The sequence below is a fragment of the Balaenoptera borealis genome (genome assembly GCF_965194805.1).
Source record: "Balaenoptera borealis genome assembly, chromosome: 13".
Classification (NCBI taxonomy): domain Eukaryota; kingdom Metazoa; phylum Chordata; class Mammalia; order Artiodactyla; family Balaenopteridae; genus Balaenoptera; species Balaenoptera borealis.
The window spans coordinates 12,090,158-12,115,888 of NC_138870.1; the positions used below are offsets into that span (position 1 = coordinate 12,090,158).

The 25,731-nt window shown below is 39.8% G+C and overlaps 1 protein-coding gene and 1 long non-coding RNA gene across 2 annotated transcripts in view; one reads left to right on the forward strand and one right to left on the reverse strand.

Annotated features, from left to right (window-relative positions):
• The window catches only part of GRIN2B (glutamate ionotropic receptor NMDA type subunit 2B), a 697,821-nt gene that overhangs the window by 511,805 nt on the left and 160,285 nt on the right, over positions 1-25,731 (reverse strand). The gene's annotated exons all lie outside the window — the stretch shown is intronic.
• Positions 77-19,609, forward strand: LOC309610152. Its single transcript, XR_014233735.1, has 2 exons — positions 77-15,773; positions 16,099-19,609. It is a non-coding gene; the product is annotated as an uncharacterized lncRNA (long non-coding RNA).

The window sequence follows — 25,731 nt, forward strand, 5'->3', positions numbered from 1 at the left end:
GGAAGGAAGGAAGGAAGGAAGGAAGGAAGGAAGAAAGGAAGAAAGGAAGGAAGGAAGAAAGGAAGAAAGGAAGAAAGGAAGGAAGAAAGAGAAAATGGGCAAGAAGAGAAACTGAAGAATAACAACGGAGATGGTCTGAATGAAATCCATGTTTGCAACTGGCGTTTGTTTTACTGCCCAAATGGGAATGTTCAGTTCCATATTTGATGGTAGAATGGTGACAAAGGTCCCCTTTCATCCTCCTTTCCCACATCCAAGGACTATCTCACGGAAGTCTGCTGGAGGATGACAACACAGACTGTTCCTTCATCTTCCTATGTATTCCCTCTACCATGTAATTGGACGGAACATCCAGAAGATTCTCAGCCTTGCCCCTTCACAAGCTGCCACCAAGCAGACAGGTGGATTTCTTGGCCCTCCACCTCTTTCTGGTAAATTCTTTTGAAATCAAGAAGAACCCTATAATTCCTGTCATCAGACTGGCAACTACTTTGTAGCAAGAGCCATAGGCAGCCTTAACATTTGGGCCACTTTCCAGTTTTGAGTTATTTCTAGACTTTTTGGTATGATTCCAATGAGAATGGCACCTAAGAAATATGATAGTGCTTTTAGTCATAGATTATTTTTGTTTAAACAAGTGTGTTAACTAGATAAACTTGGGCGATGTTTATATAATGAGAAACAAAATCTTGTTTTGCTTATATGAATATTTCCTGTGGGACCGACTCTCAAGTATGTGCTGTGTGCTATGTATCATGGAAGTTGGCTCTCCATGAGCATTTAGAGATCTGGAAGAAAAACTGGGTTTCTGTAACTCTTAATTGGAACTGTTTATTGTATTTTTTTCAAGGCAAATGTATGACCTGAGATAAATAAAGAGGCCAAAATTTTAGCTATTTCATCTACAAGAAGACATCTGTTTTGATTTATTTCTGGGTACACATTTTTAGTAATCTGAGCATAAGGGTGAACATTGGCCACAAAGGGGCAATGTTTTAAATCTTTTGTCTTACCATACTTGCCTCATATGCTCAGTATATAGAATTGTCCTATTATAAGAATAGGAAAGTAGGAGAAGAAAGGAAAGTAATGACTCATGGGAGTATAAAAATGAGGGTCCTAAGCAGTTCCCTTCATACCCAAATACAATCTATTGGATCCTGGGGAGGCATTCTTTGTCCTCCCTGGAGGCAAGGTCATAGTTATATGTGGTTAATCTTGTGGAGCTTCCTTTTAGTCACAATGGCCTTCAGTTCCTGCCATGATCCTTTGTAAAGGATAAGAGGATGCTTATACCGTGATCTTCCCCTTCTAATCCATGGAATTGGAAATCCTATATGGAGTCATAATGCTAGTAATAAATATACACATTTATCAGTTAAAAAAAAACGACTCAGACATGAAATTATCCTTCAAGAATTCAGATGCTCGTTAATAACTCATTACTAACTACTCAGAAAGAGTAAAATGTAACCAAGCTAATAGAGGGGAAAAGGCAAAATAATAAAAGTGGTTCAATACAAAAGAAGTCAAGAAAGGAAAGAAAAAGGAGTACAGGATAAGTGAAATAAATAGAAAAGAAGTAGTGAGATAGAATAATAAAACTCAAAATATACCCATAATTAGATTAAATGTAAATGGTCTAAATGCTTTAATTTTTTTCAAAAATATGTTTTTAGGATGGATTTAAAGATAGCAACTATATACTACTTACAACTAACACATGTAAAATATAAGGTTACGTATATCCTCTCCCCAGTGATCCCACCTCCCAGTATTCATGGCTTTTTCTAGTCTCCCCTCCTTGAATCTAGGATGAATTTGTGGCTTGCTTTGAGCAAAAAAATGTAATATAAGTGATGCTTTGTGACTTCCAAGGGTAGGTCAAAATAAGCCTTGTATCATGTACCTAATTTCTTAGAAAATATGATCTGGGGAAAGATAGTCACCATGTAAGAAGTATAAATACTCTAAAATTACCATGCTTTCAGAAATATAGATTGAAAGGAACTGTACCCAAGTAATATACCCAATAAGCCTCATCTGTACCTGGACGTAATTCAGATAATGAGATCCTGGACTTCAGGAAGGAACTTAATGCCACAGTGGAATGAGACTTTGGCGGCCTCGATGGATAGATTCATGTGGAAGGGACAGAAACCACTGCAGGCCAGAGAGCAACCGTGTGTGGTAACCAGCTTTTCAATAATAGCCCTTAGTGAATCCCACTTTCCAGTACTTGCACTCTTGTGCAGCCTCATCCTCCTTGATTCTGAGCCAACCCTCTAACTCACTTTGGACTAACAGAATACAGCAGAGTCAGTGCTACATGACTTCCATAGCCAGGTCACAGGAAGCCTGCAGCTTCTGCCTTAGTCTCTTGGAACATGCCCCTGGGAGAAGACAGCCACCATGCAAGAAATCCAACTACTCTGAGCTTGACATGCTGTGAGAAAGCCTGAGCTAGCCACATAGAGAGGTCCTATGAAGAAAGAGTGGTGACTGATCATCCCTCAGCTACTTCACCCACTCCAGCTGAGAGGTCAAACAAGTGAGGGAAGAAGATATTTTGGACGTCCAGCCAAATCAAGCCCACACATGATTCCAGCATCAGTCACCATATGACTGCAGCTGCATGAGGGGCCCCCCTCCAAATGAGAACTACTGAGCTGAGGCACGAGAGATAATAATACATTGTTGTTTTAAGACCCTAAGGTTTGGGGTTTGTTATACATCAATAAATAACTGAAACAGGACTAAACGGTTTAAAATAAAGGGATGCAAAATAAATATACTACACAAATACTAGCCAAAAGCGGGTTGTTGTAACTATATTAACATCAGACAAAGTAGACAAAATGTGAAAATATTTACTATACATTAAGAGGAAACTTTCACAATGATAAAAGATTTATTAATTCACTAGGAAGATAAAAATTTTATATGTGTACACCTGATAACACATCCTCGAAGTATATAAAGTTAAAAGTAATAGAACTTTAAGGAGAAACAGACAAATCCACAATCACCCTGGGCAACTTTAACAACCTCTCTCATTAGCTATAGATTAAGCAGAGGAAAACTATCATTAAGGATAGAAGATAACAGGATCATACACGATGATAAAGTGAGGTTTATCTCAGGAATGCAAGGATTCTCCAATATATGCAAATCAATCAATGTGATAAACCATATTAACAAGTGAAGGAGAAAAACCATATGATCATCTCAATAGATGCAGAAAAAGCTTTTGACAAAATTCAACACCCATTTATGATAAAAAAAAAACTCTCCAGAAAGCAGGCATAGAGGGAACCTACCTCAACATAATAAAGGCCATGTATGACAAACCCACAGACAACATCATTCTCAATGGTGAAAAACTGAAACCATTTCCTCTAAGATCAGGAACAAGACAAGGTTGTCCACTCTCACCACTATTATTCAACATAATTTTGGAAGTTTTAGCCACAGCAATCAGAGAAGAAAAAGAAATAAAAGGAATCCAAATCAGAAAAGAAGAAGTAAGGCTGTCACTGTTTGCAGATGACATGATACTATACATAGAGAATCCTAAAGATGCTATCAGAAAACTACTGGAGCTAATCAATGAATTTGGTAAAGTAGCAGGATACAAAATTAATGCACAGAAAACTCCTGCATTCCTATACACTAATGATGAAAAATCTGAAAGAGAAATTAAGGAAATGCTCTCATTTACCATTGCAAAAAAAGGAATAAAATACCTAGGAATAAACCTCCTTAGGGAGACAAAAGACCTGTACGCAGAAAACTATAAGACACTGATGAAAGACATTAAAGATGATACCAACAGAGGGAGAGATATACCATATTCTTGGATTGGAAGAATCAACATTGTGAAAATGACTATAATACCCAAAGCAATCTACAGATTCAATGCAATCTCTATCAAATTACCAATGGCATTTTTCACAGAACTAGAACAAAAAATTTCACAATTTGTATGGAAACACAGAAGACTCCGAATAGCCAAAGCAATCTTGAGAAAGAAAAATGGAGCTGGAGGAATCAGGCTCCTGGACTTCAGACTATACTACAAAGCTACAGTAATCAAGACAGTATGGTACTGGCACAAAAAACAGAAATATAGATCAATGGAACAGGATAGAAAGCTCAGAGATAAACCCACGCACATACAGTCACCTTATTTTTGATAAAGGAGGCAAGAATTTACAATGGAGAAAAGACAGCCTCTTCAATAAGTGGTGCTGGGAAAACTGGACAGTTACATGTAAAAGAATGGAATTAGAACACTCCCTAACACCACACAAAAATAAACTCAAAATGGATTAAAGACCTAAATGTCAGGCCAGACACTATAAAATTCTTAGAGGAAAACATAGGCAGAACACTCTATGACATAAATCACAGCAAGATCCTTTTTGACACACCTCCTAGAGAAATGGAAATAAAAACAAAAATAAACAAATGGGACCTAATGAAACTTAAAAGTTAATGAAAACAAAAATAAACAAATGGGACCTAATGAAACTTAAAGTTTGCTGTGCAAAGTTCCTTTGCACAGCAAGGGAAGTCATAAACAAGACAATAAGACAACCCTCAGAATGGGAGAAAAGACTTGCAAATGAATCATCAGACAAAGGACTAATCTTCAAAATATATAAACAGCTCATTCAGCTCAATATTAAAAAAACAACCCAATCCAAAAATGGGCAGAAGACCTAAATAGACATTTCTCCGAAGAAGACATACACATGGCCAAGAAGCACATGAAAACCTGCTCAACATCACTAATTATTAGAGAAATGAACATCAAAACTACAATGAGGTATCATCTCACACCAGTTAGAATGGGCATCATCAGAAAATCTACAAACAACAAATGCTGGAGAGGGTGTGGAGAAAAGGGAACCCTCTTGCACTGTTGGTGGGAATATAAATTGATACAGCCACTATGGAGAACAGTATGGAGGTTCCTTAAAAAACTAAAAATAGAATTACCATATGACCCAGCAATCACACTACTGGGCATATACCCAGAGAAAAACATAATTCAAAAAGACACATGCACCCCAATGTTCATTGCAGCACTATTTACAATAGCCAGGTCACGGAAGCAACCTAAATGCCCATCGACAGATGAATGGATAAAGAAGTTGTGGTACATATATACAGTGGAATATTACTCAGCCATATAAAGGAACGAAATTGGGTCATTTGTAGAGACGTGGATGGACCTAGAGACTGTCATACAGAGTGAAGTAAGTCAGAAAGTGAAAAACAAGTATCATATATTAATGCATATATGTGGAACCTAGGAAATGGTACAGATGAACCGTTTTGCAGAGTAGAAATCGAGACACAGAAGTAGAGAAAAAAACGTATGGACACCAAGGGGGGAAAGTGGCGGGGAGGTGGGGGTGGTGGTGGGATGAACTGGGAGATTGGGATTGACATGTATACACTGATGTGTATAAAATGGATGACTAAGAAGAAAAAAAATAAGTAAAAAATGAACATTAAAAAAACACAATCAAATGCTAAATAAAAAAAAAAAGAAGATAACATAAGAAGACTTTGTGTCTTTGGAGTAGGAAAGATGTCTTTAACAGGACACATATAGTATTATTACTTAAAGAGAAATTTATTAGATTGGATTATATTAAAATTAAGGACTTTTATTCATCTAATAAACCATTAAGAAAGTGAAAAAGAAAGGCACAGAGTGAAAGAAAGTATTACATCATATGTAAGTGACAAAGGACTTGTATCCTGAATTTATAAGGACCCTCTACAAATTCAATAACAATAAAAAGACAATCAGGTAGAAAAGAGACTTGAAGAGGTTCTACATAGAAGAAGTTATCCAAATATATGAAAATGTGCTCAAACTCATTCATCATCAGGAAAATGAAAATTAAATCCACAATGAAATGCTCTGACACCTCCACCAAAATGGCTAAAATGTAAGTCTGTTAATACCATAATGTTGCCATGGATATGGAGCAACTGGAACTCTCATACACTGCTAATGGGTTCTAAATTGGTACTACTACTTTTAAAAAGAGTTTGACATTGTCCACAAGATTTATAATAAACATAGTCTTTGAACCGGAAACGTCATCCTCAGGTATATTGCCAAGGAGAGAAAAATATATATATATGTATATATACCAAAATACATGAGTGAGGATGTTAACAGCCACATTATCCAAATTGGCCAAATACTGTAAATTCATAGACATTCTACAAAAGAATTGGTTTATTATTTTTAAGTGCCAAGGTCAGAAAAATTGAGGAAAAACTGAACAGCTGTTGATTGAAAGACATTAATGCAAAGTGTGATCCTGGGTCAAATGAATGCCCTTATTAATATAGTACAGCCATTAACTTCCTTAACTTTTCCTCTGCCATTGTTTTAGTTCAGACCCTCAAAATATTTCACTTGGAGCAGCCTTCTAACTATTCTCTCCACTTCACCTTCATATTTTACTCAGAGTGGGCTTTATAAATGCAAATCTAATGAAAACATTATTATTATTCCCAAACACAAAACTTTTCTCTGTCCCATTACCTATAAGATAAAGTCCGACCCCTCACTTGTTTCACCTAGTCCCCACCCTGCTAGCCAAGATCAGCAAAGCTGCCTACCTGACTCACAGTTAACCACAGGCAAATGCGAGAGCCCAGCTGTAACCAGAACAACTGCCCAGCTGAGCACAACCTTCACTGCTGACCCACAAAACTGTGAGCTAAATAAATGGGCGGTTTTTAGCTAAAAAGTTTTGGAGTAGTTGGAATGGAACAATACCTAACTGCTACAATTCCTTTTTAATCACCTGAGAAAGGATCCTGAGTCTCTCTGAAAAGCTACTTTGGTAGTGAGTACAAAATTCAACCTCATATTTTTTGGCCTTGTAAAACCGCCCAGGAACAGGTGGAGGGGTATGTGAGTTAAGGCATCTGCCGGAGGTTCAAAATTTAGGGGGATGCCTAAGAGCTCAGTAACTGAGATAATATTTTGAGGCAACATCTTTAAATTAAAAATAATGAAAAAAATGCATACTAAACAAAACATCAAAATTTTAAATAAAATCTAGAGCAGACAACAACACAACTGCAATTTCTACTTAACATCTGATTGAAATATAGGAGTAAGAGTAGTCAAGAAATTTTTAAATGGGATTAAGGAGAAAATGGGAAGAACTGATTATTTCTCAGACTATTTAACATGAAACACTTGATTATAAACTGACATTCTCTGTAACATTAAACATGTTTCACTGAAAAATATGATTGACGGTAATAATACACAACCCTCCCCTTTGTTCCCCCTCCATCTGATTGATGGACTTCACATCATTTGAGGGACAGAAAGGACAGCTATTGAGACTCGCCACAGATGGAGTTTGCAATGCTAGTAAAAACCAACTTAAATTTAGACATTGCTTTCGGCTTCAACACAGACAAGAATACATTAAAGAACCTTTAAAAGAGGCTGATAAGATATGTTCGTCTTTAAGTTTTATAACCAAATGTTTTTAATGGTCTCGCTACACTTTTACTAACATTAAAATAAAAACTCGAAGAACTATCCCTGATTATTTTTCCTAAATGGATTTGAAGCAAGTGAATGGGGAAAATGTATTTACTTATTACGCAACACATTTGTTCTTAACGCAGCCTCTTACATGTTTGCGCAAGTAATGGAATTTAAATTTCTCTCATGATTAGTCTTGGGCCCTGTCTATCCCTTGAACTGGAAAGACTCTGACATCTGTGTTCTTAAGAGGGACCTTAAATAATGAATAAGAATCTCCACACAATTCAGCTGGAGTAAGCTATATTGAGATAGTAAAAATAAAGAAGAAATTTTAAATATATTTAATTGGAATGTAGAGAAATATCCAACTTAAATAGCGAAAAAGTGCACCATAATTACTGCTGCACTGAAGTCATTTCTGCATTTCCCATGTTTCTTAAATAACTCTCTTGTCTGATAACACACGATATAAAGAGCAATTATGAAAAACAGACATAAATACTGTGTTTCTTTGGGACTTGAAACAACTATAATAATGTTGGGTGCTCTAGGATACGAACTTATTACTGCTTCTGAACCATCCTTCACTCATCTGCAAATATGTGTATGCCTCAAATATTACAGATGACTGTGCCACCCATTTGATTAAAATGAGGAATATCTTCCTCTTATTAGTAAAAGGCAAAGGCAAAAGAGAAGTTCTGCCACTTGAATACATAACAGAATAGCCAATCTTTGGCATAAGGAAAACATTTATTGAACTGATACCACACCAAGCGCTGTACGCGCTCTAATCATCAAATTTGATCTTCACAATGTTGTGCAAAAGATAATATTAACCCCTTTAACAGATGGGGTTTATGAAGCTGAAGTGGATTGACCAAGATCACAAAGATATGGAAGAATCTGGATTCCAACCCAGTCCTCTGGTTTCAGTCCTGTGATCTTCCTAGAGGACCAAGGAGAATGATTCCCATTCTCCCACAGTAGAGTCCAGCCGAGGTTCTGAGCCCCTTTTGTTTCTTCAGTGTGAGGGATGTGATAGTGACTGAGAGGAATTGAATAGATTAATCTCATTGATGGTCCCAGTTCTTTGCCTCCCCTGTATCAATGCCACTTTGCCAGATGAGTGTACATTTCTCATGGTTTTGCCATGTCACTTGCTTTGGCTAATGGGACGTTAGCAGATCTGACACATGTATAACCGTGAAAAAGGGTTCTGCTCTTATGCTTCTGATGCTGGCACAAGAACATACCTGGGCTGGCCTGCTGGAGCATGAGAGCCTAGGGGGTCCAGTTGCCTCAGTTAACAGTCAGCTGAGGAACTTCCCTGGGGGCGCAGTGGTTAAGAATCTGCCTGCCAATGCAGGAGACACGGGTTCGATCCCTGGTCTGGGAAGATCCCACATGCGGTGGAGCAACTAAGCCCGTGCACCACAACTACTGAGCCTGCACTCTAGAGCCCGCGAGCCGCAACTACTGAGCCCACGTGCCACAACTACCGAAGCCCGCGCACCTAGAGCCCGTGCTCTGCAACAAGAGAAGCCACCACAATGAGAAGCCCGCGCACCGCAACGAAGGGTAGCCCCCACTCACCGCAACTAGAGAAAGCCCATGCACAGCAATGAAGACCCAATGCAGCCAAAAATGAATTAATTAATTAATTTAAAGAAAAAAAAAGAAAAAGAAAACAGAAACAGGGTTACGTGCTAAAGAGTGACATGGAGAAGGGTTAACAGAGAGCGGCAGGTCAGGTGCACTGTCACTGAGGAAATAGCCGAGAAACAGACCAAATAGAGGACACACACACACACACACACACACACACACACACACACACACACACTTATTTCAAGGAACTGACTTCTGTGGTTGTGAGTATTAGCAACTCCAAAATCTGTAGGGCAAAGCAGCATGCTGGGTCAATCGGCCAGGAGCTGATGCTGCAGTCTTGAGAAAGAAGTTCTTCTTCCACAGGGAAACCTCAATTTTGCTCCTAAGCCTTTTCAACTGATTGGCTGAGGACCACCCACATTATTCAGGAAAATCTCCTTTTATTAAAGTTAACTGTTGTAAATATTAATTACAGCTACAAAATACCTTCATAGCAACACCTATATTAGTGTTTGCTTGACTAACTGGGCACTCTAGCCTAGCCAAGTTGACCATAAACTAACCATCACACTGAGGAAGCACAAATTACACTGAGATCTGGATGACAAGGCAGAGCCAACCATGTGAAGAACTGAGGAGGGACATTTTAGGCAGGAGGAAGAGCTAGTGTTAAGGCCCCAAGGCTGATATAATCTTACAACACTGTTGTGTACTGAATTTTTATGTGCCCCCCTCAAATTCATAGGTTGAAATCTAATCCACAATGTAATGGTATTTAGAGGTAGGGCCTTTCAGGGGTGAGTAGATCGTGAGGGTGGAGCCTTTATGAATGGAATTAGTGCCCTTAGAAGAGACCAGACAGCTAGCTCTCTCTCTCTCTGCTATGTGAAGATAAAATGAGAAGACAGCCATTGGTAAACCAGATAGAGGGCCTTCACCAAAACCTGACCATACCGCAGCCTGATCTCAGACTTCCAGCCTCCATAACTATGAGGAATAAATATGTGTTTTTTAAGTCACCCAGTCTATGGTCATTTTTACAGCAGCCCAAGCTGGTAAGACGCACATCAAGAAGCAAATGGGAGGTCTGTACTAGAGTGCAGTGGCTGAGGAGGTAGAGATAAGTTAAGAGAAGCAGGAAGGCTATATCAGGTAGGGCCTGTAGAACATTACTTGAAAATGCGTTTTATTCTAAGTACAATGGGAAGCCATTGGTAAGTTCTAAAAGGAAGTTACATCTGTTTAGTTTGTTTTCTTTTTTTTTAATTTTTGGCTGCATTGGGTCTTCATTGCTGTGCGCAGGCTTTCTCTAGTTGCAGCAAGCAGGAGGCCACTCCTCGCTGCAGCGCGTGGGCTTCTCGTTGCGGTGCCTTCTCTTGTTGTGGAGCACGGGTTCTAGGCGCGCAGGCTTCAGTAGTTGCAGCACGTGGGCTTCAGCAGTGGCAGCACGTGGGCTCAGTAGTTGTGGCTCACAGGCTCTAGAGCGCAGGCTCAGCAGTTGTGGTGCATGGGCTCAGTTGCTCTACGGCACGTGGGATCCTCCCGGACCAGGGATCAAACCCGTGTTCCCTGCATTGGCAGGTGGATTCTCGACCACTGTGCCACCAGGGAAGTCCCTGGTTTTTGTTTTAAAGATTACTCACATTGCCAATGGAGAATTGATTATAGGCACACAAGAGTAGAACAGCCAAGTGATGATTTAGAAACCTGTTGAAGTTGTTCAAGCAAAAGATAATGTGAAATTGACTGTTCTGATTAGTTGAAGTGGGAGAGAAGTAGATGGAGTCAGCTGTGTATTGGTGGTAGAACCCACGAGACTTGCTGGTGGTTAGGACACGGGAGTGGTTGTGGTGGTGGGCATCAGCATACATGAGTTTGGAGTTCTGGTTTCCAGTCCAGCATGTAAGGGGCTTGGAAGTCATCATTCCATTCTAACAACAAAAAGCTGAACAAACTGAATGATCAACAGCTCTTCTTAGATCCAGCAGAGAAGTTAGGTCACAGAGCAAACTTCTGCCCCTCAGACTGGAGAGATAGACAAGTGAATATAGGCAATCACAACTTACCAGAGTAGAAACCCGTGAGCAGAAACTTCTATAAGAACCAGTGCTGGGGTATAAAATCTTAATTGTGATTGATCAGTTGAGGAGAGTCAGTGAGGACAAGTCTGAAAGTTAAAAACACCAAGGGAACCAGTCGTGAGGGGCCCCTCCACTTTTGAGTTTTACTGCCAGGAATTCTACCAGAGTGAATATTGGAAAAAAAATTCCCTTGTGCTTTTGGCAAAGGGATGGGGAAATAACCATTTTGAAATACTCAAGAAGATTCTATTCTTAACAAGGCCTTTTTCCAAGAGAAACTATTTAATCAGAGCCTAACCTGCTGGGGTTTTATCAGAGCCTAATTAACCTAGGAGAAGGGAAATAGCCAACTCTAGCCCGCTCTACCCATCCTGTCCCATTGTGGGGGCAGGGGGAGGGCTGAGAAGCACTGGGAAAGTTCCCAGTCCAGGGTACAGGATCAATAAAAGACGGAGACCTAATCACAGGACAAGAGAATGCTTCTCTGTCCCCAACAGCTTAGACCTGTTTACTGAAGTTCCATTTGCTCAGTACCTCATGTCCAGCTATGAAGAAAAAACTACAAAGCATACTAAAATGCAAAAACACAATTTGAAGAAACAGAACAAGCATCAGAACCAGACTGATATGGCAGCGATGTTGGAATTATCAGACAGGCGTTTTAAAACCTCTATGATAAATATAGTAAGGGTTGTAACAGGTAAAGCAGACAACATGCAAGAACTGGTTGACAATGTAATCAGAGGGATGGAAATTCTAAGAAAAAATCAAAAAGAAATGTTAGAGATCAAAAACACCATACCAAAAATGAAGAATGCCTTTGATGGGCTTATTAGTAGACGGGACATGGCTTGCGGATACATCAATACAGACTTCTAAGATGGAAAAGCAAAGAGAAAAAATCCTGAAAAACACAGAATAGAATGGAATATCCAAGAACTGTGGGACAACTACAAAAGATGTAACATACACATAATGGGAATACCAGAGGAGAAGAAAGACAAAAAGGAATAAAAGAAACATTTGCAGCAATAATGACCGAATTTCTCCAAATTAATGTCAGACATCAAACACAGATCCAGGAAGCTCACAGAACACCAAGCTAGATAAACACCCCCCAAATAATAAAGAATTACATCCAGTGTCGCCTCAGAAACCATGCAAACGTGAAGAGAATGGAGTGAAATATTTAAAGTATTGAAATTAAAAAAAAACACCAATTTACCATTCTGTACTCTGTAAAATTATCCCTCAAAAGTGAAGGGGAAAAAAAGACTTTCTCAGACTAGCAAAAATTGAGAGAATTTGTTGCCAGTAAACCTGTCTTGTAAGATATGTTAAAAGAAGTTCTTCTGAGAAAAATGATACGCATCAGAAACTTGGATCTACATAAAGAAAGGAAGAGCACCAGAGAAGGAATAAACGAAAGTTTAAAAAAAAAAAACTTTTATTTTTCTTATCCTTAACAGAACAGATAACAGTTTGTTTAATAATAGCAACAATGTATTTAATTGTGTGTGTGTGTGTGTATGTGTGTGTGTATGCTTGTATAAGTGAAATGAATGGCAGCAATGACACAAGATTTGGGAAAGAGAAGGAGCATTATTCTGTTACTGGAAGATACTTGCACTACCCATGAAGAGGCTTAGTGTTATTTGAAAGTGAACTTGGATTCATTATAAATGTATATTAAACTCTAGGGTAGCCACTAAAAAAGTAATTTAAAAAAGAAGAAAAAGAAGTGTAGCTGAAATGCAGAGAAAGGAAAGAAAATGGAATCATATAAAAGGCTCAGTTAAAACCAAAAAAGGCAGAAAGAGTGGAAGACAAAAATAAGCACAAAGAACAAGGGCAACAAATAGAAAACAGTTACAAATATGGTAGAGATTAATCCAACTCTATTTGAGACTGAAGTTCAGAAAGAAATCAGGACTAGAGATATAAATAAGGGAGCCATCAGCATATAGATGTTATTTAAAACAATTAAATTAGATATGATTGCACAGAGAGGGAGGTAGGTAAAGGAAAGTCAAGAGCCTGGAACCAAGCTTGGGGTCACTCCAGCTTTTACACCTAAAGTTGAGTAACAGGGAACTGCTGTGGCAAGGGGAAGGCAAATAATCAAGGTAAGATATTTCTAAGTCAAGGAGGAAAACAGGATTGCTCAGGCCACCCAGCTGGGGCAGTCTCTCTCAGGGGGATATTTGTTCATAAAGTTCACTTACGAATCAAGCTGGTAATGGCCACTGTTAGATGCTGTTGTCAATATATTTTTAAAAAATCAATATGGGCCCTGCTCTTTATTTATTTATTTATTTAGCCATGCCACATGGCTTGCAGGACCTTAGTTCCCCGACCAGGGATTGAACCCAGGCCACCGTAGTGAAAGTGCCGAGTCCTAACCACTGGACATCCAAAGAACCCTGGACCCCGCTCTTAAGGAACAGATAAATTTTCTTCCAAGTTCAAGTGCCAGAAATATTTACACCAGCATTTACAGTTACAGGATAGACAATCCTATAGATGAGGTTCTCCCTGACTTAAAAAGAGTGAAAATACTGTTTCCTCCCTGAATAACCTGGCTCTGAAAATGCCCAAATCTTAAAGGTCTTATTATTCCCAAAGAAATCTACACCAAGATACATCATAGTCAAACTTGTGAAAACTAAAGACAAAGAAAAATCGTGAAAGTAGCTAAAGAAAAATGGCACCTTATCAATAGGAGAAAAGCAACTCAAAAGACACTGGATTCCTCATCAAAACCTTAGAGGCCCGAATAAAATGGCACAGCATTTCTCAAGTGCTAAAAGATAAATTTGTAAATCTAGAATCCTATATCCATGAAAAATATCTTTCAAGAGTAAGAGGAAATCACGACATTCTCAGATGAAGAGAAACTAAGAGAACTTGTTGCCAGCAGATCTATTCTTTTCCTTCAGCAGATTTATTCTAAAAGAAGTTATTTAAACAGAATGGAAATTATTAAAAATATAAACCTGGGAACATCAGGATGGAAGAAAGAACACAGTAAGAAAAACTGAGTAATACAATAGGTTTTCTCCTTTTGAGTTTCGTAAATTATGTTTGATGATCAAAACAAAAAATATAACGTGGCCTGATTTGGTTCTGAATATATACAGAGGAAATATTTAAGAGATTATATTATAAATGGGAATGGGTTAAAAACAAAAAAAAGGGAAGTAAGGTTTCTACACTTCACTCAAACTGATAATATGATGATAGAAGTAGACTGTAATAAGGTATGGATGCAGAATGTAATAATACTTAGGGAAACCACTTAAACTATGCAAAGAGATACACTTAAAAGCATTATAAATAAATCTAGCTGAAATTCTAAAAAATGTTCAAGTAACCCACGGAAACGCAGAAAAAAGAGAAACAGAGAAACAAAAAACAACAGAGAGAACAAACAGAAACAAAAACGTAAAATGGCAGACTTATGCCCTAATTCATCAACAATTATTTTAAATATAAGTGGTCTAAATACACCAATTAAAAGATAGAGATTAGCAGAGTAGATTAAAAAACATGATCTAACTCTACACTGTCTAAAAGAAACTAACTTCAAATAAAACAGTATACAGGCAGGTGGAAAGTAAAAGGATGGATAAAGATGTATCATGCCAACATTAATCAAAGGAAAGCCTCTATGAACATCAGGTAAAGTAGACTTTAAAGCAAAGACAATTAAAAGAGACAGAGAGGGATATTATATATTGATAAAACGTCAATTGACCAAGAAGGCACAGAAATCCTAAATATATATGCACAAAACAAAAGAACAGGAAAATGCATGAAGGAAAAACTGATAAAACTGAAAAGATAAATAGACAAATCCAAATTATAGTTGGAGACTTCAACACCCCTCTCTCAATAATTAATAGAAAAACTATGTAGAAAATCAGCACGGACATAGAAGAACTCACTGACACCATCAACTAAGAGGATCAGTAAACATGTATAGAACACTCCACTCAACAACAGCACAATATATATTCTTTTCAAGTGTTCATGGAACATATATTAAGATAGAACAAATCCTGGGCCATAAAACAAACCTCAACAAGTTTAAAAGAATCTAAATCAGAGTGTGTTCTCTGACCACAATGGAATCAAACTAGAAATCAATAGCAGAAAGATGAAAAGAAAATTTCCAAATGCTTATAACCCAAACAAGACATTTTTAGGTAATATATGGGTCAAAGAAGAAATCTCACGGTAAATTTTTAAAAATACATTGAACTAAAAGAAAATGAAAATAGAACATACCAAAATTTGTGGGACACAGCTAAAGCAGTGCTGAGAGAGAAATTTATAGCGTTAAATGCATATACTAGAAAAGAGGAAAGTCTCACATCAATAATTTAACCTTTCATCTTAAGAACTTAGAAAATGAAGAGCAAAATAAACTCCAAGTAAGTAGAAGAAAGGAGATAATAAAGATAAAAGCAGAAATAAATAAAATTGAAAACAGAAAGACAGTAGAGAAAATCAATGATAAAAGATTTCAGGTTTTGGGTTTCCCTGGTGGCGCAGCGGTTGAGGGTCTGCCTGCCAATGCAGGGCACATGGGTTCGAGCCCTGGCCTGGGAGGATCGGATCCCACATGCCGCGGAGCGGCTGGGCCCGTGAGCCACAACTGCTGGGCCTGCTCGTCTGGAGCTTGTGCTCCGCAACGAGAGAGGCCGCAGCGGTGAGAGGCCCACGCACCACGATGGGGGGTGGCCCCCGCTCGCCGCAGCTACAGGGGGCCCTCACACGGAAACGAAGACCAAACACAGCCAAAAATAAATATAAATAAATAAACATTTAAAAAAAAAAAAAAAAAGATTTCAGGTTTTTTTCAAAAATCAGTAAAACTGACAAACCTCTAGCAAGACTTACAAAGAAAAAAAAGAGAGAAGACTGAATTACCAGGATCAGGAATGTAACTGGATATATTACTACAGGTTCTGCAGACCTCAAAAAGATAATAAGGCAAAACTACAAACAACTCTATACATACATTTGACAACTTAGGTGAAATGAAACAATTCCTCAGAAAAAAAGCACAAACCATCATAGCTTATGCAGAATAAAGTAAATATGTGAATAGTCCTAGAATCATTAAGAAATTTGAGTTCATAATTTGAAAAACTTCCAAAAAATGAATCTCCAGGCCCAGATGGTTCCACAAATATTTAAAGGAGAAGTAACACGAATTCCACACAATTTCTTCCAGAATAATGCAGGACAAGGAAACACTTCCCAATTCACTTTATGAGGATAGTATTAGCCTCATACCAAAGCTAGAAAAAGACAGTAAAAAAAAAAAAAAACTAAAATCCAATGTCCATCATGAATACAGACACAAAAATACTTATCAAAGTGTTACCAAATAGAGCTGAAACTGAGCCGGACCCTGTGGAGCTCCAAAAGCCTTTCTGTGTCCCCCATTTCTTGATTAGAGGAAACAGGATTCATTCAGCCTCCATGACCTTCCCCGAGTTCCAATGAGCAATTTCAAACAGTTGCTAATTAGGGAAGTGAGGGGAGTGGATGCGATGCAGAGACAAGGGAGGAACAGACAAGAAACAATAGTGCAGCCTTCGGGCAGGGTTCTGGCTCCCCCTCAAGGGATACACATAACAATATCTTTGAGCTGTTTTGCAGATACCGAAACCCCCACCAGGTGGGAGAAGTTAACTGTGTGCTGCCCACAAGCATGTAGACCCCAGACAGGTTGGAACCAGAAGATTGATAATGCTCCCACTTACCTCACCACCAACCAATCAGAAGAATGTCCATGAGCTGATCACACCCTGTTTGAACCATAACTGTAAAACTCCTCACTACCCCCTCTAGGTAGGGACACACAGTCTTGAGGGCATTAGCCCACTGTAGCCCCCTTTGCCTGGCAAAGCAATAAAGTTATTCTTTTCTACTTCACCCAAAACTCTGTCTCTGATATTTAATTCAGTGTCAGGGTAGAGAGGCCAGATTCGGCTTCAGAACTGGCCATATTTATTTAGTTTTTCTTTTCGGCTGTGTTGGGCATTCGTTGCCGCGCGCAGGTTTTCACTAATTGTGGGGAGGCCTACTCTTCGTTGTGGTGCGCGGGTTTCTCATTGCGGCGGCTTCTCTTGTTTTGGAGCACAGACTCTAGGCACGCAGGCTTCAGCAGTTGCGGCACACAGGCTCGGTAGTTGCAGTGCACGGGGTCTAGGGCGCGCGGGCTTCAGTAGTTGCGGCACCTGGGCTTAGCTGCTCTGTGGCATGTGGGACCTTCCCGGACCAGGGATCAAACCCGTGTCCCCTGCATTGGCAGGTGGATTCTTAACCACGCGCCACCAGGGAAGTCCCTGGCAATATTTTAAAAGAATTATACACCATGACCAAGCAGAGTTTATTCCAGAGATGCAAAACTGGTTCAATATTTGAAAATAAATAATGGTAATTCATCAAATTAGGCTATACAAGAAAACTCACATGACATAATCAATGCAGAAAAAGCATTTGACAGAGTTCAACACCATTTTTTAAAAAAAGAAAAAAAAAACTCTCAGAAATATGGAATGGAAAGGATCTCCCTCAATTCAATAAAGAACATCTACAAACAAGCTTCAGAATTACAGTTAATGGTAAAAGACTGAATGTTTTAACCCTAAGATCAAGAACAAGGCAAGGATGCCCACTCTCACTGCTCTTATTCAATACAGTGTTTGAAGTTCTAGCTAGTGTAATAAGGCAAGAAAAAGAAATAAAAGGTATGCAGATTAGAAAGAAAGAAATAAAACTGTCCTATATGCAGATAACATGATTGTGAACATATACAATCCCACGGAATTTACAAAAACTCCACCTAGTACTAATAAGTGAATCCAGCAAGGTCGCAGGACACAAGATAAACATACAAAATTCATTTGTATTTATATATACTAACAATGAACAAATGTCAAAATTAAAAATACAATATTATTTTAAATTGTTTTTATAAAAAGAAATACTTAGGTGTAAATCTTAAAAAATATATGTACAGGGCTTGTATGCTGAAACTAAAAAACACTGATGAAAAAAATTAAAGAAGACCTAAATAAATGGAGAGATGTATTGTGTTCCCGGATGGAAAGACTCAGCCTGGTAAAGATGTTAATTCTCCCCCAAATTAATGTAAAAGTTTAACATAATTCCTATCACAATCCCAGCAATAATTATTAGGTATAGACAAGATTATTCTAAAACATATATGGAAAGACAAAGGAACTAGGATAAGTTAAAAATTGTTTGGAAAAAAAAAAAAGATTAAAGTGAATATATCAGTCACTAGGGCTCCCATAACAAAACAGCACAGACTGGGTGACTTAAACAGAAATTAGTATTCTCACAGTCCTAGAGGCTGCAAAGTCCAAGATCAAGATTCCTGCAGGGTTCAGTTTCTGATGAAAGCTCTCCTTCTGGCTTGCAGATAGCCACCTTCTTGCTAGGCCCTCACCTCCCATGGCCCTTGCTCTGAGTGTGTATGAGGGAGGAGAGAGAAAGAAAGCCCTCTGATGTCTCTTCTTATAAGGACACTAATCCTACTGGATCAGAGCCCTACCCAAAGACCTCATTTAACCTTAATTACCTCCTTATAGGCCCTATCTCCAAACACAGCCACACTGGGGGGTTAGGGCTTCAACATATACATTTGGGGAGTAGCAGAGACAAAACCATTCAGTCCAAAACATCAGGACCAATCAGTTTACCTGATTTTAATATTTATTATATAGCAATAGTAATTAAGACTGTGTGGTATTGGCAGAGAGACAGACACACAGATCAGTGGAGCAGAACAGAGAACACAGAAACAGACCCAACAGATTTTTGACAAAGGTACAAAAGCAATGCAATAGAGGAAAGATACCTTTTTCAACAAATGGTGCTGGAGCAATTAGACATCCATAAGCAAAAAGTGACAATAATAAACCTTGACCTAAGTCTCACTCCTTATACAAAAATTAACTCAAAATGGATCACACACTTAAATGTAAAACATAAAACTATAAAACTTTTATAGGAGAAAATCTTCAGGATCTAGGGCTACACAAAGAGTTCTTATGCTTAACACCAAAAGCATAATCCACAACAGGAAAAATGGATAAATTTGGCTTTAACAGAATTAAAAATTTTGCTCTGTGAAAGGCTCTCTTAAGATGAAAAAGCAGGCTATAAACTGGAGAAAATATTTGCAAACTGTACCTCCAACAGAGGACTAGTATCTAGAATGACATAAAGAACTCTCAAAACTTAAACATGCAAGTACCCTGTCACCCAGGCAATTGCGATCTGGGTATTTATGTCAGAGAAATAACACATGTTCACACAAAAACTTGTACATGAATGTTTATTGCAGCTTTATTCATAATAGCCCCAAACTGGAAAGAACCTAGATGTCCTTCAATGGATAAATGGTTAAACAAACTGTGATAGAATCGTACCATAGAATACCACTTAGCAATAAAAAAGAACAAACTATTGGTACACATATTCTCCATAGAATTATGCTGAGTGAAAAAAAAGTCAATCACAAAAGTTTACATACTGTATGATTCTAACTACATAACATTCTTGAAATGACAAATATCAAATCCCTGAAATAGTTTCCAGGGATTAAGGAGGGGGTGGGGCAGAGGGAAAGTAAGTATAACTGTAAAAGGGCAACGTGAAGGACCTTACGGTGATGAAAATGTTCAATATCTTGACCATATCAACGTCAGTAACCTGATAGGCACCGTATACTACTGTTTCCCAAGATGTTACCATTAAACTAGGTAAAGGGTACACAGGATTTTTCTGTAATATTTCTTACAACCCGTGTGAATCTAGAATTATCTTAACAAGTTTAATTTTAAAAAATGAGTGTTCAGCTCTTGCACTTTTGGTGGGAATGTAAACTGATACAGCCACTATGGAGAACAGTATGGAGGTTCCTTAAAAAACTAAAAATAGAACTACCATACGACCCAGCAATCCCACTACTGAGCATATACCCTGAGAAAACCATAATTCAAAAAGAGTCATGTACCAAAATGTTCATTGCAGCTCTATTTACAATAGCCAGGACATGGAAGCAACCTAAGTGTCCATCATCGGATGAATGGATAAAGAAGATGTGGCACATATATACAATGGAATATTACTCAGCCATAAAAAGAAATGAGGGCTTCCCTGGTGGCGCAGTGGTTGAGAGTCTGCCTACTGATGCAGGGGACACAGGTTCGAGCCCTGGTCTGGGAAGATCCCACATGCCACGGAGCGACTGGGCCCGTGAGCCACAATTGCTGAGCCTGCGCGTCTCGAGCCTGCGTGTCTGGAGCCCGTGCTCCGCAACAAGAGAGGCCGCGATAGTGAGAGGCCCGCGCACCGCGATGAAGAGTGGCCACCGCTTGCCGCAACTAGAGAAAGCCCTCGCACAGAAACGAAGATCCAACACAGCCAAAAATAAATTAATTAATTAATTAATTTTTTAAAAAATTAAAAAAAAAACAAGAAACGAAATGGAGGTATTTGTAGTGAGGTGGATGGAGTTAGAGTCTGTCATACAGAGTGAAGTAAGTCAGAAAGAGAAAAACAAATATAGTATGCTAACACATATATATGGAATCTAAGGAAAAAAAAAAAAAGGTCATGAAGAACCTAGTGGCAAGACGGGAATAAAGACACAGACCTACTAGAGAATGAACTTGAGGATATGGGGAGGGGGAGGGATGAGATGTGATAGGGTGAGAGAGTGGCATGGACATATATACACTACCAAACATAAAATAGCTAGCTAGTGGGAAGCAGCCGCATAGCACAGGGAGATCAGCTCGGTGCTTTATGACCACCTAGAGGGGTGGGATAGGGAGGGTGGGAGGGAGGGAGACGCAAGAGGGAAGAGATATGGGAACATACGTATATGTATAACTGATTCACTTTGTTATAAAGCAGAAATTAACACACCATTGTAAAGCAATTAGACTCCAATAAAGATGTTAAAAAAAAAAAAGAGTGTTCAGACACTTGTAAAGGTCCTCCTGAATGTGACGTTCTAAGTGTCACCATGATTTGTGTGGATACCTCTATGGCGTGTTTTCCAAAACACAATCTATGGATCGGGGTCCACCTCAAGAGGCTAGTGAGTGGTCTGTGGTTAGGAGGGTTTGTTCTATTGTCAAATAAGTGTGGATGAGCATTACTATAATAAAGAGAACAAAAAAATTTTAAAAACTAATTAACTTTAAGCCATAGTTTCCAAATCCAAAACATGGCCAGAGTCCTTTTCCTCCCTTTCCTTTCCTTTTCCTTCCTTTTCTTTTCTTTCTTTTCCTTTTTCCTTATGAGGACCTAGTAGCATCGAATGGAACACTGGAGGTCCACAGAACCCAATCTGAGATATGATGTTGTTATAAACAGTCGGTTCCTTTGACACAGGGTGTACAACTTTAAGCTTTCACTTTCAGCCCTCCCTCAATCCCTCTCTGGCTATGTATGTGCATTTTGGCCAATGCTTCCAATTCCATCTCTCTCTTTGTACTCTTAGTCCTCTCTCCTGCACTGAATTCAGAGCTCCCTGAGGGCAAGAGCCTTGTCTGCTTCCTCAGAGTCAATCAAGCACTTGCTTTGTACCTACCTCTGCCTCTCCCCAGGCACTCTTCTGACTGTCCAGGCGTTACTCATCTCAGTTATTCTTCTGAAGTGAACCGCTATTGTTTCTGCCTTCCACCAGCATTCCGGCACTGATCTTCCCCCCAGGTGAATCATGCATTCTGGTGGCTTGTCACCTCTCTGACATGGGACACAACATGGTCAGATAGGACCCCATTCTCCTGGCCAAAGGGATTGGTCCAGGGTGAGTATAAGACCCAAACCAAGCTAACCAAAGCTTTTCCCTGGAATTATCCAATTTGGAGTTGGAAGAGAAGGAGTTTTGCCTCTTAGGTCATAGAAGCTGGAAAGATGTAAATCTGAGGCCAGGTTATCCATTTTGAGAAAGTCTGACTATGGTAAGCTGAGGATAAAGCCACTCAGAGACAAGCAGAATTAATGAATAGAAAAGGTTCTGACACTAGTAGTTGGATCTCTGGGATCCTGCGGACAGCCCCACTCCTGAACTTCCCACTTATTTTCGCTAATATATTCTTTTTACGCTTAGGTGAGTTCAGGTTGGATTTCCATCACTGCAACTAAAAAATTTCTAACTAATACATCCCATTCGACTTCTCGCTCATTCCTGATCACCCTAATAAGCAGTAAGGATTGGAGCTTTTCATGCATCGCTTTAACACATTCGGATACACTGAACACACTTTTACATTTTGATTTAAACCTGAGCTATGCAGGCACCTACTGTGCTCTTTCTTCATGAATGGGATCGAGAACAGATGTGTCTCGATGAAAAGAAGTCAGGAAAGGTCTGAAGCCTAGAGGGATGTCATGTGAGGACGCGAGGCGGCCAGTGAGGAGGAGGAGGACTATGGCGAGTCGGGTAGAAAAGGTCCCTTAACGGAGAGGGTGACCCCTCAAATGTATACGTTAGCTCTTCCAAAACGCTATACAGGAGTGAGCCTGCCTCGGTCAACCAGAGCCAGACAACAGCAGGGAGGGGAGAAGGAGGTACAGATGGACAGGGAAACCAGGGAAGAAGTAGAAGAGATTAACATTCATCCGGTGCCTAATACATGCCAGACACAGGCTCAAAAATGTCAAATAATGATTAGCCCAAGGTGGTGGGTTCACAATTCAAACACAAGTCCGTTTGCCTTCAAAGCCAGTGTTCTTTACACTCTGATGTGGGCTGTACCCGGATCCCAGGATCTGCAGATCGGGAGAGGGTGGAGCTTGCGGTCAGGACAGCAGAACCAGGTCAGCTTCAGAGCCACTTCCCTGACATGACCCGCACACAGGGCTGCCTCTCTCTTCTCTGGAACAGAAGAAAGCTCCAGGCGGTAGCCTCCTGGTGGGTTGTTGGAGCCTAGGGCATTTGAGGACCTGATTGGAATTGGGAGGGAGGGGGTGGAGGCAGACATTTCCATGGAACTAGGTTGTCAAAAATTGGGAAGTGTTCAAAACAGGCACTACTGTACACGGAGATGAGTGTGATCATATTCTTTTCTCTTAGTCCCCAGCAAAGCCAGTGACCCAAGGCTGTTGGCAGGGGGGTGGGGAAGTAAAAGGGAATAGCATCTTCACGGAGAGTCCGGAAGTAAGGAATCTGGTTCCATATTATATAATCTAAAAATGCCTCCACCACCTACCCTCACCCCCACGCACAGAAGCAGGAAAGGGGGAAAAAACTCCCAGAAATCACACAGTCAAGGCAAATGCAGCGAAATGGCTCATTGGTTACTGTGGCAACCGACTCTTCCCTGCTCCTGCTGCTTATCCCACGATCCCTCTGTCACCCTATTTTTAGACTGAAGACAACGAATGAAAACGGCTTTAAAATATATATTTTTTTCTTTTCGGTGTGTTGAAGACATGCATAACCTTTCAAAAAAAAAAAAAAAAAGACTCAGAAGCCTGAGCTTCAAGGTAGGGGCAAGTCCCCCGGTCCTGCTATAAGGTGACCCTCATTTCTCTGAGACCCGGACCACCTCCGCAGAGGAAGGAGGGTGCTGGGTTTCCTGTGAGTTAAGGGGCAACAAACAAGGAGGAGAAACCTGAAGAGACTGGAAGGAGCATAAATGCAAAGTAAGGTGGAGAACCAAAGTCATTAAAAATAAATAAAATAACAGTTCTTGAGGAATGAGAGGAGTTTTGAATCATCTGGCTAAGAACGACTATGTAACTCACCTCACCTCCAGATTTACTTGTCCTCATCTGTGAAATAAAGGAGGTGATGGTCTTTCCGAATCTCCATAACCTCCAAGATTCTGAAAAGCTCTAACATCTATGATCATATAATTTTTAAATGTTACTCTCGTTAACCTTGCAAAGGAGCCAAATTGTAAGAATCTATTAGAGTTTCCCTAAGAAACAGTCCCAAACTTGTTACAGTGTTTGGTTTTATTCCAGTTGTGATATTTGAGGAATGCTACTGTGGACTACCTCTATCTTTTTTTCTGGTGGAAAGATACTTAAAAACAAAACCAAAAACTTTTAGTGCTGATGAAGATAAGAAATGAAAAAATGTAGATGCCTTTTCCTCCTAGAAAACACTGAATGAGTGCAACATACACTTAAGACGTTTTCATGAGAAAACTGGCCTTCTACAATTCAATGGCAAATAAATTAGCAACTAGAATGCAAAGCTAAAGGCTTGGTCTGTGGCAGAAAATAGAGCAGGGTCAGAGGAAGGGAAAAAGTGGAGAAAGCTCACTGAAGGAGGAGAAAAATCTAACCTAGATACAAGCTACATGCTTGATTTAGTTGATTCTGCATGGTGGCAGAAAAGGGCTCATGTGTCCAAATGGGTGGGGAGGCTCAGTAATAAGGGGCCTCCCCCGACCTCGCCCCGTCCCAGTTCAGGGCTGAGTGGGAGAGCAGAGAGAGAGAGTCTTTCCCACAGGTGGTGGATGGGGAGATTGGGGTATAGTTTGGGTCAGCTGAGGCCCCAGAGCAGGGGTTCTTGAAGTCCATCATACTTGAGCATTACTAAAGTGCTGGTTAAAAGTGCAAATGCTCATTCACAGCACCAGTTTGTAGTAAGCTGGCTTGTATACTCTTCAGCTGGCTAATTAATATCTATTTGCTGTTTGGTTTTGGCTTAGATGTCCCTTCCACAAGGAGACCTTTTTAATCACCCCCGACCCCATCTCAGATGGTTTAGATCTCTTCTTGTGTGATGCCATCACACCAGCGTTTCTTGTTTTGAACTTTGTGTCATAGCTGCAACCATTTTGTTTAATATCTGTCTTCTACACTGGACTGTAAGGGCTGTGAGCTTCATACAGGACATGTGCCTCATCTGGCTTACTTGTCACTCTATCCCTAGTAGCTCATGTCGGGCCTAGCACACAGGAGGCCCTCAATAAGAACTTGTTGAATGAGGGCTTCCCTGGTGGCGCAGTGGTCGAGAATCTGCCTGCCAATGCAGGGGACACGGGTTCGAGCCCTGGTCTGGGAAGATCCCACATGCCGCGGAGCAGCTGGGCCCGTGAGCCACAATTACTGAGCCTGCGCGTCTGGAGCCTGTGCTCCGCAACAAGAGAGGCTGCGATAGTGAGAGGCCCGCGCACCGCGATGAGGAGTGGCCCCCGCTTGCTGCAACTAGAGAAAGCCCTCGCACAGAAACGAAGACCCAACACAGCCATGAATATAAATAAATAAATAAAAATTTAAAAAAAAGAACTTGTTGAATGAATAAACATTATAAAGCATAGCAGTCCCATGTTGAATAGTGCCCACCCCCCCCCAAATTCATAACTACTTGAAACCTCAGAAGGTGACCTTACTGGATCAGCGTGGGTCCTAAATCCAGTGGCTGGTGTCCGTACAAGAAGGTCATGCGAACACACGAGAGGCAGAGCT